The sequence below is a fragment of the Acinonyx jubatus genome, chromosome B4 (genome assembly GCF_027475565.1).
Source record: "Acinonyx jubatus isolate Ajub_Pintada_27869175 chromosome B4, VMU_Ajub_asm_v1.0, whole genome shotgun sequence".
Classification (NCBI taxonomy): Eukaryota; Metazoa; Chordata; class Mammalia; order Carnivora; family Felidae; genus Acinonyx; species Acinonyx jubatus.
In genome coordinates this window covers 119808392-119829920 of record NC_069387.1, presented here as the reverse complement: position 1 = coordinate 119829920, position 21529 = coordinate 119808392, and the positions used below count along the sequence as shown (strand labels likewise).

The following is a 21529-nucleotide window of genomic DNA, read 5'->3' as shown; positions in this document are numbered from 1 at the left end:
AAGTCTCAGTAAGGAGAGGTGAAGGAGCTTCTTGTCAGTCTTAGTTGCTCCTTCTTCCACTTGCCCTAATGACAGCTACATCTTTGTAAACACATTGTGTGTGCTAAATGCTTTATGTTCATAATCCCATTTCATCCTCCCCACATCCCTACGTTATCATTGGGACCTAACTAGTTTAAGTGGCTTGCTCAAGGTCTGTAACTATTAAGTGGCAGCATCAGCTTTTGACCCAAGTGTCTCCAAAATTAATTCTTAGCCACTAAGATACAAAAAGGGACTGTAAGGTTCAAAAAGAACCACCCACTTAAGGGATAAACAAGGGTGGAGGAGACAGATACCCTGCCAGGACTGTTGTTCAACACAGCCCATCCCTGCCTTGTATGTCAGCATTTCTCCCCAATAGTGGGGTCGTGGCAGCTCCTGGCTCATATCTCTCATAGAGGCAGGAAGTTTCCTCTCTGGCTCCAGTACAGAAACATTGATGGAGAGGAGTTACTGTGATTTGTGCCTACTTCTATAGACAGGCAGATGGAGACTTTTACCAAAAGAAAGAGGGGAGGAGTGCTGGGGTGACAAAAACACTAGCTTCACAGAATAAAGTTTGGGTACATGTGGAAGATCAATTTCCTGGGTTACTTAAGTTGAAGGCAAGCTGTCATACTTTAAAAAAAAATTAGAGGAAGAAGGCTTCTGGGAAGATGGTGGCATAGGAGGATGCTGGGCTCACCGTATCCTGCGGATCACTTAGATTCCACCCACACCTGCCTAAATAACCCAGAAAATCCCCAGAAGACTAGAAGAATGTATTCTCTGGAGCCAAGCGTAGACGAGAGGTCCACGGAAGAGGGTAGGAAGGGCGGAAAGGTGGTGCGCACTACACAGACTGGCGGGAGGGAGCCAGGGTGGAGGGGCAGCCTGCCAGCAAAGCCGAGCCCCCGCGTCTGGCTTGCAAAAACGGAGGTGCCGGACGGAGTGTGTTCTGACAGCAAGCGGGACTTAACATCTGGAAGGTTATAAGTTAACAGATCTGCTCGGAGAACGGGAGGGCGCAGGACAATGGGAGGGAAAGTTGTTGGGCCCCGGACAACAGAGCGCAGCTTGGCGGGGAACAAAGGTGCTCGCCAGCGCCATCTCCCTCGCCCATCCCCCAGCCAAAATCCCAAAGGGAACCAGTTCCCGTCAGGGAACTTGCTTGCACCACAGAAACACCCAACACCATGCTTCTGTGGATCCATCCCTCCGGCGGGGGGGGCAGGTCTGACTCCCTCCTGGTGCAGCAGGGCCCCTCCCGAAGCAGATCACCGAAGGATAAGTGAGCTGAGCCTACCCCTCCCACCCCTGTGCACCTTGCCAATCCACCCCAGCGAATACGCCAGATCCCCGGCACCACAGCCTGGCAGTGTGCAAGTAGCCCAGATGGGCCACGCCACCCCACAGTGAATCCCGCCCCTAGAAGAGGGGAAGAGAAGGCACACACCAGTCTGACTGTGGCACCAGCGGTGGGCTGGGGGCAGACATCAGGTCTGACTGCGGCCCCGCCCACCAATGCAAGTTATTCAAGACAGCACAGGGGAAGTGCCCCGCAGGTCAGCACCACTCCAGGGACTATCCAAAATGACGAAACGGAAGAATTCCCCTCAAAAGAACCTCCAGGAAATAACGACAGCTAACGAACTGATCAAAAACGATTTAAACAATATAACAGAAAGTGAATTTAGAATAATAGTCATAAAATTAATCGCTGGGCTTGAAAACAGTAAAAAGGACAGCAGAGAATCTATTGCTACAGAGATCAAGGGACTAAGGAGCAGCCAGGAGGAGCTAAAAAATGCTATTAATGAGCTGCAAAATAAAATGGAGATGACCACAGCATGGACTGAAGAGGCAGAGGAGAAAACAGGTGAACTAGAAGATAAAATTATGGAAAAAGAAGAAGCTGAGAAAAAGATTTAAAAAATCCAGGAGTATGAGGGGAGAAATTAGAGAACTAAGTGATGTACTAAAGAGAAATAATCTACACATAATTGGTATTCCAGAGGAGGAAGAGAGAGGGAAAGGTGCTGAAGGTGTACTTGAAGAAATAATAGCTGACAACTTCCCTGATCTGGGGAAGGAAAAAGGCATTGAAATCCAAGAGGCACAGAGAACTCCCTTCAGACATAACTTGAATCGATCTTCTGCACGACATATCATGGTTAAACTGGCAAAATACAAGGATAAAGAGAAAATTCTGAAAACAGCTAGGGATAAACATGCTCTAACATATAAAGGGAGACTGATAAGACTAGTGACGGATCTCTACTGAAACTTGGCAGGCCAGAAAGGAATGGCAGGAGATCTTCCATGTGATGAACAGAAAAAATATGCAGCCGAGAATCCTTTATCCAGCAAGTCTGTCATTTAGAATAGAAGGAGAGATAAAGGTCTTCCCAAACAAACAAAAACTGAAGGAATTCGTCACCACTAAACCAGCCCTACAAGAGATCCTAAGGGGGATCCTGTAAGACAAAGTACCAGAGACATCGCTACAAGCATGAAACCTACAGACATTACAATAACTCTAAACCCGTATCTTTCTATAATAACACTGAATGTAAATGGACTAAATGTGCCAACCAAAAGACATAGGGTATCAGAATGGATAAAAAAACAAGACCCATCTATTTGCTGTCTACAAGAGACTCATTTTAGACCCGAGGACATTTTCAGATTGAAAGTGAGGGGATGGAGAACTAGTTACCATGCCACTGGAAGTCAAAAGAAAGCTGGAGTAGCCATACTTATATCAGACAAACTAGACTTTAAATTAAAGGCTGTAACAGGAGATAAAGAAGGGCATTCTATAATAATTACAGGGTCTATCCATCAGGAAGAGCTAACAGTTATAAATGTCTATGCGCCGAATACGGGAGCCTCCAAATATATAAAACAATTACTCATAAACATAAGCAACCTTATTGATAAGAATGTGGTAATTGCAGGGGACTTTAACACTCCACTTACAGAAATGGATAGATCATCTAGACACACGGTCAATAAAGAAACAAGGGCCCTGAATGATACATTGGATCAGATGGACTTGACAGATATATTTAGAACTCTGCATCCCAAAGCAACAGAATATACTTTCTTCTCGAGTGCACATGGAACATTCTCCAAGATAGATCATATACTGGGTCACAAAACAGCCCTTCATAATTATACAAGAATTGAGATCATACCATGCATACTTTCGGACCACAATGCTATGAAGCTTGAAATCAACAACAGGAAAAAGTCTGGAAAACCTCCAAAAGCATGGAGGTTAAAGAACACCCTACTAAAGAATGAATGGGTCAACCAGGCAATTAGAGAAGAAATGAAAAAATATATGGAAACAAACAAAAATGAAAATACAACAATCCAAACGCTTTGGGATGCAGCGAAGGCAGTCCTGAGAGGAAAATACATTGCAATCCAGGCCTATCTCAAGAAACAAGAAAAATCCCAAATACAAAATCTAACGGCACACCTAAAGGAAATAGAAGCAGAGCAGCAAAGACACCCCAAACCCAGCAGAAGAACAGAAATAATAATGATCAGAGCAGAAATAAACAATATAGAATCTAAAAAAACTGTAGAGCAGATCAACGAAACCAAGAGTTGGTTTTTTGAAAAAATAAACAAAATTGATAAACCTCTAGCCATGCTTCTGAAAAAGAAAAGGGAAATGACCCAAATAGATACAATCATGAATGACAATGGAATTATTACAACCAATCCCTCAGAAATACAAGCAATTTCAGGGAATACTATGAAAAATTATATGCCAACAAACTGGACAACCTGGAAGAAATGGACAAATTCCTAAACACCCACACACTTCCAAAACTCAAACAGGAGGAAATAGAAAGCTTGAACAGACCCATAACCAGTGAAGAAATTGAATCGGTTATCAAAAATCTCCCAACAAATAAGAGTCCAGGACCAGATGGCTTCCCTGGGGAATTCTACCAGACATTTATAGCAGAGATAATACCTATCCTTCTCAAGCTATTCCAAAAAATAAAAAGGGAATGAAAACTTCCAGACTCATTCTATGAAGCCAGTATTACTTTGATTCCTAAACCAGGTAGAAACCCAGTAAAAAAAAGAGAACTACAGGTCAATATCCCTGATGAATATGGATGCAAAAATTCTCAATAAGATACTAGCAAATCGAATTCAACAGCTTATATAAAGAATTATTCACCATGATCAAGTGGGATTCATTCCTGGGATGCAGGGCTGGTTCAACATTCGCAAATCAATCAATGTGATACATCACATTAATAAAAGAAAAGATAAGAATCATATGATCCTGTCAATCGATGCAGAAAAAGCATTTGACAAAATTCAGCATCCTTTCTTAATAAAAACCCTCGAGAAAGTTGGGATAGAAGGAACATACTTAAACATCATAAAAACCATTTATGGAAAGCCCACAGCTAATATCATCCTCAATGGGGAAAAACTGAGAGCTTTCCCCCTGAGACAGGAACACGACAGGGATGTCCACTCTCACCGCTGTTGTTTAACATAGTGTTGGAAGTGCTAGCATCAGCAATCAGACAACAAAAGGAAATCAAAGGCATCAAAATTGGCAAAGATGAAGTCAAGCTTTCCCTATTTGCAGATGACATGATATTATACATGGAAAATCCGACAGACTCCACCAAAAGTCTGCTAGAACTGATACATGAATTCAGCAAAGTTGCAGGATACAAAATCAATGTACAGAAATCAGTTGCATTCTTATACACTAATAATTGAAGCAACAGAAAGACAAATAAAGAAACTGATCCCATTCGCAATTGCACCAAGAAGCATAAAATACCTAGGAATTAATCTAACCAAAGATGTACAAGATCTGTATGCTGAAAACTATAGAAAGCTTATGAAGGAAATTGAAGAAGATACAAAGAAATGGAACCACATTCTGTGCTCATGGGTTGGAAGAATAAATATTGTTAAAATGTCAATACTACCCAAAGCTATCTACACATTCAATGCAATCCCAATCAAAATTGCACCAGCATTCTTCTCGAAGCTAGAACAAGCAATCCTAAAATTCATATGGAACCACAAAAGGCCCCGAATAGACAAAGTAATTTTGAAGAAGGTGGCCAAAGCAGGAGGCATCACAATCAATGACTTTAGCCTCTACTACAAAGCTGTAATCATCAAGACAGCATGGTATTGGCACAAAAACAGACACATAGACCAATGGAATAGAATAGAAACCCCAGAACTAGACCCACAAAAGTATGGCCAACTAATCTTTGACAAAGCAGGAAAGACTATCCAATGGAAAAAAGACAGTCTCTTTAACAAATGGCGCTGGGAGAACTGGACAGCAACATGCAGAAGAATGAAACTAGACCACTTTCTTACACCATTCACAAAAATAAACTCAAAATGGATAAAGGACCTGAAAGCGAGACAGGAAACCATCAAAACCCTAGAGGAGAAAGCAGGAAAAGACCTCTCTGATCTCAGCCGCAGCAATTTCTTACTTGACACATCCCCAAAGGCAAGGGAATTAAAAGCAAAAATGAACTATTGGGACCTCATGAAAGTAAAAAGCTTCTGCACAGCAAAGGAAACAATCAACAAAACTAAAAGGCAACCAATGGAATGGGAAAAGATATTTGCAAATGACATATCGGACAAAGGGCTAGTATCCAAAATCTATAAAGAGCTCACCAAACTCCACACCCGAAAAACAAATAACCCAGTGAAGAAATGGGCAGAAAACATGAATAGACACTTCTCTAAAGAAGACATCCAGATGGCCAACAGGCACATGAAAAGATCCTCAAAATTGCTCCTCATCAGGGAAATACAAATCAAAACCACACTCAGATATCACCTCACACCAGTCAGAGTGGCCAAAATGAACAAATCAGGAGACTACAGATGCTGGCGAGGATGTGGAGAAACGGGAACCCTCTTGCACTGTTGGTGGGAATGGAAACTGGTGCAGCCACTCTGGAAAACAATGTGGAGGTTTCTCAAAAAATTAAAAATAGACCTACCCTACGACCCAGCAGTAGCACTGCTAGGAATTTACCCAAGGGCTACAGGAGTACTGATGCATAGGGGCACTTGTACCCCAATGTTTATAGCAGCACTCTCAACAATAGCCAAATTGTGGAAAAAGCCTAAATGTCCATCAACTGATGAATGGATAAAGAAACTGTGGTTTATATACATAATAGAGTACTACGTGGCAATGAGAAAGAATGAAATATGGCCCTTTGTAGCAACCTGGATGGAATTGGAGAGTGTTATGCTAAGTGAAATAAGCCATACAGAGAAAGACAGATACCATATGTTTTCACTCTTATGTGGATCCTGAGAAACTTAACAGAAACCCATGGGGGAGGGGAAGGGAAAAAAAAAAAAAAGAGGTTAGGGGGATAGCCAAAGCATAAGAGACTCTTAAAAACTGAGAATAAACTGAGGGTTGATGGGGGGTGGGAGGGAGGGGAGGGTAGGTGATGGGCATTGAAGAGGGCATCTTTTGGGATGAGCACTGGGTGTTGTATGGAATTTGACAATAAATTTCTTATATTAAAAAAAATAAAAAATAAATAAATGTTAAAAAAATTAGAAAAAATTGATTATAATACAGTGAACCTTATAAATTTTTTATTGGAAAGATTCAAAGAAATGTTTGCAAAGCATCAGTACAGTACCTGCCACATAATACTCCCTAAATGGTTCACAATTATGGTTATTATGGTTCACAATTGGTCCTACGTTGTCTTTCTGATCTGCTTTTCCTCCCCTGCCAGTCTCACCCCTGCCTACACTGTCAGCCACACTGCATTTTCCCAAACATGTTGTGCACTGTTATGCCTCTGTACCCTTGCAGATAATATTATTGGTTGACCTGTCTTTTCCTTGCTTATCTATCCATTAGACTCCTACTCCTACGTCAAGGTAGGAGTCTATCATCAGTCGTTCATCTAATGAGAAGTTTCCTAAGAGACTGACTATATCGCCTTAGTTCTTTAAAGCAATGAAAAAGGAACCAAGGGATGAAATATTTAGGCTTTCAAATGACCTTGACAAGATTCTACACCACTGGTTGCTAAAGAAAAGGAGAGGACATTTTGTCAGGAATCCAGGTAATTAGAATGAATGGGCAATGATATACATGGAGGAGTATTAATGTGGTCTTCTAAGAATTACCTGAGTTCACTGCAGCATTATTTGTAATAGCCAAGATATGGACACCTAACTGTCCACTGATGGACATACAATGGAATGTATACAATGGAATACTGTTCAGCCATAAAAGGAAGGAAATCTTGCTATTTGTTAACAACACGGATGGACCTTGAGAGTATCATGCTAAGTGAGATATCAGAGAAAGACAAATACCATATGGTGTTACTTATAAGTAGAATGTGGAAAACAAAACTCATAGGTACAGAGAACAGACTGGTGGTTATCAGAGGGGAAGTGGTTTGGATGGGTGAAAAGGGTGAAGGGAGTCAATTACATAGTGACCGTAACTAGACTTATTGTGGAGATCACTTTGTAGTATATGCAAATATCAAATTGTTATCCATCTAAAACTAATATGTTGTTATATGCGAATTTTATCTGGGACTTTAGGCAATCAAAGTGTCATCAAAGTCAATAAAACCCTGAAGCCTTTGTTTGCCAAATTTAGATACAAGTGGTAAAATATATGGCTAAAAATAGGAAAAAGTTTGCAGAGTTTAATTGCAAATTAAGGCAGATACAAAAGTCAAAAAATATTTTTAAATTATCCAGGGGAAAATCCATTTATGCACAGAAAAAATGAAATACCTAAAATTTAATTGTGTATTATCTCTTGGTAGTGAGATTACAAGTGGATTTCATTTCCTTCATAATTATCTTCTAAAAGTTGTTTTACAATGAATATTTATTACTTTTTAAACTAAGATAACAATTTAACAATAAATTTTAGGTAAAATTTTAATGACCCATATTAAATGCTTACTGGGAAGTAGAATGCGTTTTATTAGCTAACTAAAGAGAAAGCTAACTTTGAAAATCCATAAAATACCCTTGGTTCCATTTTAGGAGACTGTGTAATGAATGAAACAGTCATTCCAATCCTTATGTTTTTATTTAGTTGGATAAGGATTAAAATTTGAAACTTGAATATAAAGGAATTCTCATTTGGAGCTAGAAAAGACAAAAGAGGACATAATCTAATATTGGCTATTCAGAGGGCAGGTAATTCATTCATATCTTTTGTTTCTTATTTCCTTTCTGTTTTTCACATCATTAAGTTTCCTAATGTTTGAAAAAATAAGGCACTGGTGTTAGTAAGACACGAGATGGAGATGTTGAGCTGTTCTTGTTAATGTGGCAAATCACACTGGTGGTTCCAAACTTTCATCCAGGTATGAGAATTACCTGGAGAACTATTTAAAATGCAAATTCCCAGTCCCCACCCACAGAGTTATTCATTTGTTAGGCCTTACATGGGGCTTAAGAATCTTCATTTTAACACTCCTCTACCCATCCCACCCCCCTACCACAACATGTCCCCACTTCATCCTCTGCAAGTGATCCTGACATAGCCTGGCCCATAAACCACACTTTGAGAAACTCTTATTATTTGAAGCCACAGGTATATATGAAAACATTTGGAGAAAGAATACAAATTGAGAACTGAGAAAAACCAAGTTCTGGGGAACTACAACATCTGAGGGTCCACTGAAGAAGGAAGAGTTATCAAAGATACTGAGAAGTTGCCAGAATGAGAAAAGAATAAGAGAAGCCAAAGGAAGACAAGGAGGGAAAAAAAGTAGTAAAAGTTTTGCCTGTTGTTGAGAGGCAAATGAGATGAGGACCAGAGAACATCCCTTTGACATGGAGGTCACTGGTCACTTTAGAGTGAGCACCAATTTAAAGAGGAAAGGGCCAAAGGTGGTTGGGGTATTTTAAAGGGTATATGGAAGCAGAGGAATTTGAGGCAATAAGCTTAGATAATTCTTTCTTGAATCTGGAATGCTAAAAGGAAGGCATAGGGGACTAACAGTTTGTTTGGAAATAAGGCCCAGGAATTTAAATTGTGGAGAGATTTGAGTATTTGTAAATGTTAATGGGAAGGGATAGAGCAGAGAAAGGGAAAGAAATAATGGCTAATGTAAGATTCTTGGAGCACAAGAGGCCATGGAATTCAGAACACAGGACGAACATCTCTAGTGTAAGAGGAGGAAAGAATGGACATAGATGTAGGTAGGTTGTAGCTTTCATGGAAAAATTTTGGAGGTTTCAGTGTGAAATACTCCCTCAGAAAAAAAAGGAGGAGGGTTAAGTACTAAGTGAAAGAGGGGTGACAGTGTTGAAGGCTGAGTAGAGTAGAAAAGGCTTTAAAATGGTAATTGGGGACAATGAATTGCCACAGGGAAATGGGAGAATCTAGGGCAATGTTGAGGGCCCAACTGAGGCTAGAACTCATAAATAAAAGTGCTACAAGTTTGCTCCTTTGGTTAATTTATTTAATTTTCCCCAGAGGCACTGGAGCAAGGGTAGGTAGTACAAAGAAAGGCAATTGGCTGTTTGCAGAAATAACATTTTGCCATACAAATGTAGTGAAAGCACAGGTTGTTATTTGCAAAAGACTGACTAAAATGATGGAATTTGAATCAAAGACAAGAGGAGGGCCAATGAAAAAAGGAAAAGTAAAACAGTATTGGACTGAAAGTCTGGATGAGACTGGCAGGTTATAGTTATATATATATCTGTTATAGTGGAAACAGATGAGACTAAGCTGGAGAGGTAGGAGGTATTGATTGGTTTGAGGGTAAGATGTCTGACAGGAATTTTGAGGGTAGAACAGCTTCATGTGTGGCCATAAGAGTGGGGGGACTTTGAATGGAGTCTTTGAATGGAGTGCAGGGCCAGGTCATTTTAGATGAGGGCCTTAAGGAACCGAGAGGTCAAAGGATGAGGGCAGGAGTCAAGGTGAGAAGATTGTGCCAAACATCACCATGTTCAGTAAATGAACAGGGAGACCAAGAAGGATATCAAGGATGCTTGGGATATCTGCCTAAAAGATTAACTTTCCAAATTGTGCTCTTTATTCTAGCTGTGATTGCAAAATTATTAACTAGTTATGTATAATTTTATTCTTTTCAAACCTTCTAAGGAGGGTCCTTTGTTTTGGTGACTGCAGTTACAGGGTGAATACAACAGAAGCATGAGAAGCTTATCTTGTTTACTAAAGAAAGTAATAGAGTGACCCAAAAGGGAAGATCCAAGGCAACGGGAAAAAGGAAAACTTGGCAAGAGGTGTAGTGGGGAAGCAAGCGAGAGAGATAGTGGGAGAGAACAGATAGCTGCTATGAGGCCCTCTTATGCGGACTTGGAGGGAAAGAGCTCCCTGGTTAAAGAGATGTCTAGGAAGTTGTTCTGTTTGATATGCAAAGTGTCACCTGACTAAACTTAATAAAATCATATCATTTGCCTATTACAGGTGCAATGAGATGGGACATGTGAGAGAATGGCCTCAAGACTGTGAGGGACGCCTGGGTGGCTCAGTCGGTTAAGCGACCAACTTCGGCTCAGGTCATGATCTCCTGCTCTGTGAGTTCCAGCCCTGCGTCGGGCTCTGTGCTGACAGCTCAGAGCCTGGAGCCTGCTTCAGATCCTGTGTCTCCCTCTCTCTCTGGCCCTCCCCTGTTCATGCTCTGTCTCTCTCTGTCTCAAAAATAAATAAACGTTAAAAAAATTAAAAAAAAAAAAGACTGTGAGAGCAGTAACTACCACAGGGTCCTTTCAAACCAGCCTATGCAAGCAGTCTTGCTTTTGTTTACCTGTGGGCTTCTTAGGTCTTTTTTTGAGAACTACTTCCTGAAAGACTCAGAATGACCTGTAACATTTTATGTTCTAAGTAACTCTTATTTTTGAAAAAAAAACTTATATTTTCTATCCCTAAATCTGCATTTGTTAATAAAACATTAATTTTTATGATTAAAATTTTCTATGTTATTTAATATGTCTGGCACTGGTAGGCACTCACATGTTTGATATTCAGGAAATAGTATACCAGTGACTCAACAAGTACCCATTATAATATTAGTAATGTTGATAACTTGTATTTACTGAGTACTTGATATATATTATTGAGTGCTTACTAAGAATTTTTATGCCTTATTTCACTTTTTAAAATCCAAGCTTCTATGAGATAAATACTATTATTTTTATTCCCCCTATGTTAGTGAAGACTAACAGGTTTAGAGAGGTCAAGTAATTTGCCCAAGGTCTCATGGTTAACAAGTGGAAGAGCCTAATTTAATTTTGTTCTGTACTTTCATGTCATGTTTTAAACCATTTTTATTAATTTCTCCTTGAATAATACTATACTTGCTGTTAGGTGTGAACATGTGATGATTTTCTAGGTGATAAAATGTAAGCAGAAATAATGTGTGTCACTTCCAGGTCTAGCCCATAAAAACTTCCTACCTGGTGCTCCTCCCTATTCTTTTCCTATTTAGCTGGCTGGGATAGAGACCACTTCTGTGGCAACTCTGAAAGCCACAAGTTGAAGATGGCAGAGTTTCCATCAGTTTGGGTCCCTAAATGCCTGCATACATGAAAGCTGCCCTGAGGACCTATTTACTTTCCCAGTATAGTTATAGGAGAAATAACTTTTTTTTTAGTCATTATACATACTTGGTTTTATTTGTTGCAGTAATAGTCTACCCTAGCTAATGCAAACTGGGTTAAAAAAATTCAGTTATGCACTTTTGTATCATTCAGAATTGTATTTGCTTGCATTTCACATAGTGATTTAACCAAATATATAATTGCCCACACTGTAGCAGAGATACAGGGAGGTGCAAAATAGAAAACAGAGGTTTGTAATAACTTATTTGCAGAGATGAATACAATAATGCCTGTGTCCCTGTAAGTACAGATTTATGCTGCTTCTCCCACCAAGAGGGAGAATTTATTTCTTCACTCTTTGAAGCTGGGCTTGGTCGTTTGAATAATTTTGGGACATGGGACAGATGCAGAAGTTTGAAAATGATTGTGCCTTGGGGCTTGCTCTCTTTTGGCTTCAGTTAGAACCTAGGAACTGATGTGGATGGGCTTGAACTAGCTTCCTGGAGAGCCCACTTTGAGAAAAACTGAAATACCCCAGCCAACAGCCTACATGTTCCCAAACATTATAGCATCAAACAAAAATGGGTATGTACAATGGGATACACATGAAATATAAAAGGATGTAGAAAGTTTAAAAGTAAACACATGATAAAAGATATCCTGGATAAATACTGAAGAAACATGAGGACATTTTATTAATATTAAACAAAATAGAATTTAAGACAAAGAGCATTATTAAGGTCACTACATAATGATTAAAGTTTCAACTGACAGAAAGATGAATTCTAAACATATATGTACCTAATTAAGTGTCTTCAAAATACAAAAATCAAAAATTGACAGCACTATAAGGGAAATTTACAAATCCACTATTGATGTAGAATATTTTAACACATATCCAATAACTCTTCCATTATTCCTAGACCAAGGAGACAAAGATATCAGCAAGGTCATAAAAGATTTGAATGACACAATTAGTGAACTTGATTGAATGGACATATCTAGAACTCAACATCTCTAAATTAGACCTTACTCATTCTTATTAAGCACACGTAGAATAATTTTTATGAAGTTTATTTATATATTTTGAGAGACAGAGGGAGAGAGAGAGAGAGCAAATGAAGGAGGGTCAGAGAGAGAGGGAGAAAGAGAGAATCCCAAGAAGTCTCCACACTGTCAGCTCAGAGCCAATATAGGCCTCGAACTCACAAACCATAATATCACGACCTGAGCCGAAAACAAGACTTGGATGCTTAACTGACTGAACCACCCAGGCGCCCCTAGAATAATTTTTTAAATGGACCTCGTGCTAAGTCATAAAGCAAGGGGTAACACATTTCAAATCACAGGTATGATCCTGATTATAGGTATCAAGTTAGAATATTTCAATAAAAAAGATAAAACTGAAGAACTACATTTGTTTAAAAGTCTAAAAACATACTAGGTAACTCATGAGTCAAAGAAGAACTCATAACGGAAATTTTAAAATACTTAGCACCGGATAGTAATGAAAATACTGCCTATCACAACTTGTGGGATTCAGCTAACGGGCACATAGAGAGAAATTTATCCTCTCAAATGAATATGTTGGAAAAGAAGTCTTGAAAATAAACAAGTTAATGATCCAACAGAAAAAGTTAGAAAGAGACCAACAAAAGAAAATAGAAATAAGGAAATAATAAATAGCAAAAATTAATGAAAGAAAACTAAGATTTAATAGAAAAGATCAATAAAATATAAAAGTTATTTTTTTAAGCCTGGTGATGTTTAAAAACCAAGGAAAGATTTAGGAGAGAATTTGGCATATGGAGGTTAATGGTGACCCCCTGAACGTGAATCTCTCCACACATCCTCTCTGAGAACCATAAGATAACAAAAGAGTGAAAATAAAATCATACACAACCCATGCCTTCAGCATTACCAGGAGACAGAGAATACAATGAACTTCTCTAAGTAGAGAAACGACAAATTCCAAAAGAGCTTGTGCCATTGCTGCGAGCCCAGGTATAAGTACAGGTACAGGTATAAGTCTGCGCAGGGGAGGCTTAAAAGACTACACAAAAGTGGGCTGGGGAGCATAACACGTAGATGAAACAAGATAGAATAACGTCGAGCAAGACAAAGTCTAATACTAAGAGCCAAAATACAGAACACAGGCCTAGGATTTGGTAGTTCATGGTACCAGCTAGGTTTTGAAGGTAAGCATGACCCAGTAGTGGTGGCAGCCTCAGGGCCCCATTGCTTCCAGAGAGAATCAGATAATAAAGAAGGGGTGGTGCCCCTTGGAGATACCAGAAAGTTAGAAGGGTATAATTAAACATCCTGCAGAAGCAAAAGCTAAACAAGTCACCTAACCAAACCTCCTCATTCCCACGTTATTATCACTTAAAGAAACTGCACTTCATTATACTGACAGAAGAAGGTGCTCTTGAGCTAGAAACACCATCCACAAAAAACAAACAAACAAACCCCAGGAATAGGGGAAAACAAAAACAAAACAAAAACAATCCAACTCCACACAAAACTCAAACCAAAAAATCCCAAAACAGACAGGAACAGGGAGGAAATAATACTGCAGAAATTTAAAAATCTAAGTAGACTACTCTATACATCTCTATGTACATGTTTACAAAACTAAATGAAATCAAGAATTACTTAGAAAAAGACAGTTTACTATAACTGACCTTAATAAAGACAAGTGTTTAAAATGACCAATTTCTATAAGAGAAATCAAGAAAACTATCAAGGAGCTACTTCGCATGACATCACGAGGCTCAGATTTTACAAAGAAATTTACAAAAAAAGCATTTAGAACCAAAGAATCCCAACACAGTTGTTTCAGAGCATAGAAAATGAAGGAAAACTTCTAAATTCTTTTTATGAAGCAAGTATAACATGATCTAAACCTGATAATTGCAGCAACATGAAAGATAATTATAAAATAATATTACTATGAATGTTAATGCAGAAAACCTGATCAGACTTCAATATTACAAGAAGAAAATACCACACCATGGCCAAGTAAGAATTATTCTAAGAATACAGAGATGAAGTAATATTAGCAAACATTTTAATATAATTTATATTAATAGGTATAAGGAAAAAATTGTATGATTATCTTGATGGATGCTTGAAAGAGCCTCTAACAAAATCTAACACTCATTTTAAATAAAAATACAGTTGTAAAGTCATCATCTTAATAATGGGGAAATACCTGAGGCATTCTTACTAAGGTAAAGAACAACACAAAATGCCCACCACCTCCACTACTATTTAACTATTTGACACTGTTTTAACTACTATTTAACCATTTGAGACTGTTTTCGCTAATGAAAGAGTCAAGAGAAAATAAAGACAGGAATCAGAAGAAATAAAATGATCTCTATTTACAGATGTCATGAAAAATACCTGGAGATCTCTAAAGACTCAGTGAATAAACTCACTCAAACGTGAAAAGAATTCTGCAAGGTGGCAGGACATAAAAGTAACATGCAAAACCCAAAGCCTTCATATACACAAAAGATAATCTGTTAGGTTATACAATGAAAGAGGAAATAAATTTCACTTATGCTAGCAACAAAAAGACAACATATTTAGGAACAAACAACAAGAAACATTCAAAACCTACATTAAAATACTTTAAAATACTTCTTAAAGACACAAAAGTATACTTAAACTAGTGGAAAGACATTCCTTGTTCTTTGTTGGAACATTTTAACATCATTAAGATTTCATTTTTTTCCTAAGTAAATTTGTAAGTGTAATGCGATCCCAATAAAAAACCAAGGTTTTTCTGAAACAGGAAGAAACAGAAAACTTGGAACAGACTGATAACCAGCAAAGTAATTGAATCAGTAATCAAAAAATTCCAAAGAAACAGAAGTCCAGGGCCGGATGCCTTCGCAGGCAAATTGAACCAAATATTGAAAGAAGAGTTAATACCAAATTCTTCTCAAACTATTCAAAAAAATAAGGAAGGAAAACTTCCAAATTCATTCTACGAGGCCAGCATGACCCTGATACCTAAACCAGAGACTCCACTAAAAAAGAGAACTAAAGGCCAAATCCCTAATGAACATGGCTGCAAAAATTCTCAGTACTAGCAAACCAAATCCAACAATACATTAAAAAAATTACCACGATCAAGTGGGATTTATTCCTGGGTTGCAAACATGGTTCAATATTTACAAATCAATCAATATACCACATTAATAAAAGAAAGGACAAGAACCATATGGGCAGAGTGGCTCAATTGGTTAAGCATCCAACTCTTTTTTTTTTTTTTAATTTTTTTTTTACATTTATTTATTTTTGAGAGACGGAGTGAGACAAAGTGAGGGTGGGAGAGGGGCAGAGAGAGAGGGAGACCCAGAATCCAAAGCAGGCTCCAGGCTCCGAGCTGTCAGCACAGAGCCCAACACAGGACTCGAACCCACAAACCAGGAGATCATGACCTGGGCCGAAGTTGGGACGCTTAACTGACTGAGCCACCCAGGCACCCCATAAGCATCCAACTCTTGATTTTAGCTTGGGTCATGATCTCATGGTTCATGGGATCGGGCCCCGAGTCAGGCTTTGTACTGACAGCATGGAGCCTGCTTCATATTCTCTTTCTTTCCCTCTCTGACCGTCCCTCACTTGCACGTTCTCTCTCTCTCAAACAAACTTAAAAGAAAAAAGAAGAATCATATGATCATTACAATAGATGCAGAAAAAAAATTTGACAAAGTACAGTATCCATTCATGGTAAAAACCCTCAACAAAGCAGGTTTAGAGGGAACATACCTCAACATAATAAAGGCCAGATATGAAAAACCCACAGCTAATATCATCCTCAATGGGGAAAAACTGAGAGCTTTTTCTCTATGGCCAGGAACAAGGCAGGGATGTTTACTCTCACCACTGTTATTGAATATTATACTGGAAGTCCTAAGCACAGCAATCAGAAAACAAAAATATATAAAAGACATCCAAATTGGAAAGTAAGAAGTCAAACTTTCACTATTTATAGATGACATGATATTCTATATAGAAAACTGAAAGACTCCACCAAAAAAACTGCTAGGACTGATACACAAATTTAGTAAAGTCGCCACATACAAAACATATAGAGAAATCTGTTGTGTTTCTATACAACAATAATGAAGCAGCAGAAAGAGAAATTAAGGAATCAATCCCATTTACAATTGCACCAAAACCAGTAAGATACCTAGGAATAAACCTAACCAAAGAAGTGAAAGACTTGTACTCTGAAAACTATAAAACACTGATGAAAGAAATTGAAGATGACACACAAAAAAATGGAAAAACATTCCATGCTCATGGATTTGAAGAATATTATTAAACTGTCTATACTACCCAAAGCAATCTACACATTTAATTCAATCCCTATCAAAATACCAACAGCATTTTTCCCAGAGTTAGAACAAACAATCCTAAAAAATTGTATGGAAACACAAAAGACCCCAAATATCCAAATAAACCTTGAAAAAGAAAAGCAAAGCTGGAGGCATCACAATTCTGAACTTCAAGTTATATTACGAAGCTGTAGTAATCAAAACAGTATGGTACTGGCACAAAAACAGACACATAGATCAATGGAACAAAATAGATAACCCAGAAATGAACCCACAACTCTTGGGTCAATCTTCAAGAAAGCAGGAAAGAATATGTATATATAATGGAAAAAAGAGTCTCTTCAACAAATGGTATTGGGAAAACTGGACAGCAATATGCAAAAGAATGAAACTAGACCACTTTCTTACACCAACACAAAAATAAATTCAAAATGGATGAAAGACCTAAAGGTGAGACTTGAAACCATAAAAATCCTATAGAAGAACATAGGCAGTAACCTCTTTGACACTGGTCATAGCAAATTCTTTCTATATATGTCTCCTGAGACCAGGGAAACAAAAGCAAAAAGAAACTATTGGGATTTCATCAAAATAAAAAGCTTTGGCAAAGTGAAGGAAACAATCCACAAAACCAGAAGACAAACTACAGAATGGGAGAAGATATTTGCAAACAACATATCTGATAAAGAGTATCCAAAATATATAAAGAACTTATAAAACTCAAAGCCCACAAAATTAATAATCCAATTTAAAAATGGACCAAAGGGGTGCCTGGGTGGCTCAGTTGGTTAAGGGGCCAACTTCGGCCCAGGTCATGATCTCCCAGTTCATGAGTTTGAGCCCCGCACTGGGCTGTGTGCTGACAGCTCAGAGCCTGGAGCTGGCTTCAGATTCTGTGTCTTTCTTTCTCTCTCTCTCTCTCTCTCTCTCTCAAAAATAAATAAAGATTTAAGAAATAAATAAAAAATAAATAAATGGGCCAAAGACATGAATAAACATTTTTCCAAAAAAGACATACAGATGGCCAAGAGACATATGAAAAGATACTCAGTATCACTGATCATCAGGGAAATGCAAAGCAAAATCACAAGGAGATATCACCTCACACCTGTCAGAATGGCTAACATCAACAACACAGGAAGCAACAGGTGTTGGCAATCATGTAGAGAAAGCAGAACCCTCTTGCACTGTTGGTGGGAATGCAAACTGGTGCAGCCACTCTGGAAAACAGGATGGAGGTTCCTCAAAAAGTTAAAATAGAGCTATCTACGATCCAGTAATTGCACTACTATGTACCCAAAGAATACAAAAATACTAATTCTAAGGGATACATGCACCCTGATGTTTATAGCAGCATTATATACAATAGCTAAATTATGGAAGCAGCTGGACTGTCCATCAACTGATGAATGGATAAAGTAAATGTGGTATAGGGGCATCTGGGTGGCTCAGTCGGTCAAGTATCCCACTCCTGATTTTGGCTCAGGTCATGATCTCACAGTTGTGAGATCAAGACCCAAGACCCACATCAGGCTCCATGCTGGCTGTGGAGCCTGCTTAAGATATTCTCTCTCTCTCCCTTAAAAAAAGGTGCCAATATAATATATACATATATATTACTCAGCCATAAAAAAAGAATGAAATCTTGCCATCTGCAATGTCATACAATTAAGTGAAATATTCAGAAAAAGACAAAGCCATATGATTTCACTCATGCAGGATTTAAGAAACAAACCAAATGAGCAAAGGGGAAAGAAAAGACACAGGGAGGCAAACCAAGAAACAGACTCTTAACTATAGAGAATAAACTGCTGGTTACCAGAGGGGAGGTTGGTGGGGGGGGATGGGTAAAATAGATGATGGGGATTAAGGGGTGCACTTGCTATGGTGAGCACCTGGTGTTGTATGAAATTGTTGAATCACTGTATTGTACACCTGAAACTAATATCACACTGTATGTTAACTAATTGGAATTTAAACAAAAACTTTAAAAAGTCAAGGTTTTTTCTTTCTTAGACATAAGATGATGCTAAAATTCATATTTAAATAATGTAAGAATAACTAGAAAAACTCTAAAAAATAGCCATGGGGGAACTGGTCTATCAAATATTAAAATATACTCATAAGTGTCTGTAATTCAGTGCGGTACTGGTATATAAACCAATGGCATGTAACAGAAAATCCAGATGTTGACCCATTCCTTATGGAAATAAGTAAAGGCAGTGATAATAAAGGCAGTATTTCAAATCAGTGGGGGAAAAATATTGACATTTTAGTAAATGATGTTGGGATAACCGGACAGATATTTGGAAACAGATGGAATTAGATCTGTTCCTCACACTATATACAATTCTTTCTGCCCTTCAGAGTTACATTCTAATGGGGGTTGGGGGAGACAATAAAGTAAATAAGTTACCTTTACAATAAAAAATGGTTAAGTGTTGGGAGAAGGGTACATGGGGAAGGGGAATAGGGAAAGAGGCGAAATAAGGTGCAGAGTTTGCATTTATAATATCTAAAAGTAGGGGCAGAGAAGGCCTCATTGATATGAATAGTAGCATTTGAACAAAAACTTGGTAACATGAAGTAAGCCATGTACCTAGACTTGATTCCAAACTAGATAAGAGCAGAAAATTACAAGCCAATCTCAGTCATGAAAATGGACACAAAATACTGTACAAACCAAACAACAATGTGCTTAAAAAGTTAATCCATCATAATCAACTTGGGTTTATCACAGGAATGTAGATTTGATTTAACATTAAAAAAACATAAATCTTACTCATCGCATTAACAAAATAAAGAGAAAAGATCATTTCAATAGATATAATAATTTAATAAAATGTAGCACTCATTCATGATTTAAAACAGAATTACAAAACAAGCAAACAAAATCTCTCTTAATGGAAATCTTAGAATCATAACCTTTAAAACAGGAAAGAATGTCCAGTATTGCTGCTTCTATTCATCGTTGTACTGAGCATTCTAGCAAGTGCAGTCAGAAAAGGAAGGAAAAAAAAAAGCCTAAGAATTAGAAACAAAAATGTCATTATTCAGATGATACGATTATAAAATCTCAGCCTCTACAAATTATTAGAAGCAGTAAATGTTTAGCAAGTTGCTGGATGTAAGATCATATCAGAAATCAACTGGATTTTTAAACAACAGCAGTTAGAACAAAATAACAATAAAGTATGATTTATAAATAAATCTGTTTAAAGTGCAAACCCTGCACAGACAAAAAAAGACTTAACTTTATTGAGGGATATTAATGAAGGTCTAAGTAAATGGAAAATATACTATATTCAAGCACAGAAGACTCCCATTTACTCAAACTGAGCTACAGATTCATTGCAATTCCAATAAAAATCCAACATTCGCCACCCCACCCCCCCACCATGGAACTTGGAAAACCGATTCTAAGGTTTACATGAAAAGCAAAAGTTCAAGAATACACAGAATACTCCTAAAGAAAATAAATAAAGTGTAAGACTTACCCTATTAGACAACAAAGATTTAATTAGGCTGGAATGATGAAAAACTCTTGTTTTTGGCACAGGTATAGAGGGACTGACCAGTGGAACAGGATAAAGAAACAGACCCCAAAACATATAGAAACCTGTCATACAAACATGGCTGTTGCAGGGAAAGCATAAATTGGGTTCCACATAGGGCAAAAAAAGTAACTGGATTCTACCTTGACACTAGGCACAAAAATCGATTCTAGATGAACACTTAAAAAATAAAACGTTAAAACCTTTATATTTTTGTGACTTCAAGATAAAGATGTGTTTCTTTGAAAAGATACAGAAAACAGTCATAAAGATTAATGTCTGGTATGTATAAAGACTTATAAATCAATTTAAAAACCCCAAATAAGAGATTTTCATGGAAAAGGAAATGCAAATGGCCAATAAGCATAACAAGAGCTTAATCTTACAAGTAATTACAGAGACATAAAGACCCCAAAGTAATATCATTTTATACTAGAATGGCAAAATTAAGAAATGTGACTATTCTAGGGGTACCTGTGTGGCTCATTTGGCTAAGACAGACTTCCACTCAGGTCATGATCTCACGGTTCCTGAGTTCAAGCCCCAAATCAGGCTTGCTGCTGTCAACCCCAAGTTGCTGGGGATCCTCAGTCCCCCTATCTCTCTGACCCTCCCCTGCTGGCACTCCCTCTCTCAAACATAAATAAACTTAAAAAGAAAAAAGAAAAAAAAAATCTGACTATTCCAAGGGGTGAGTATATTGAACAATGAGAACTCTGTCGGTGGAACTGGAAACTAGTTCCCCATTACTGAATGTCATCCAGCCTATGACCCAGCAACTTCACATCCAGATTCTCTGCGAAAACTTTAGCATATATGTAGATCAAAATTTCATAGTGACATTGTTTATACAGACTATATTCTGAAAGCAATCCACATGTCCATGGAATGAACTATGGAGCACTGAGTCACAATAAAATACTATACAGCAGTGAAAATGAAAGAACTATGGCTACACCTAATAATATAGATTCT

General features: G+C 37.9%; 1 long non-coding RNA gene across 2 annotated transcripts in view; it reads right to left on the bottom strand.

Moving 5' to 3' along the window:
• The window catches only part of LOC128316479 (uncharacterized), a 31380-nt gene that overhangs the window by 9334 nt on the left and 517 nt on the right, over window positions 1-21529 (bottom strand). The gene's annotated exons all lie outside the window — the stretch shown is intronic.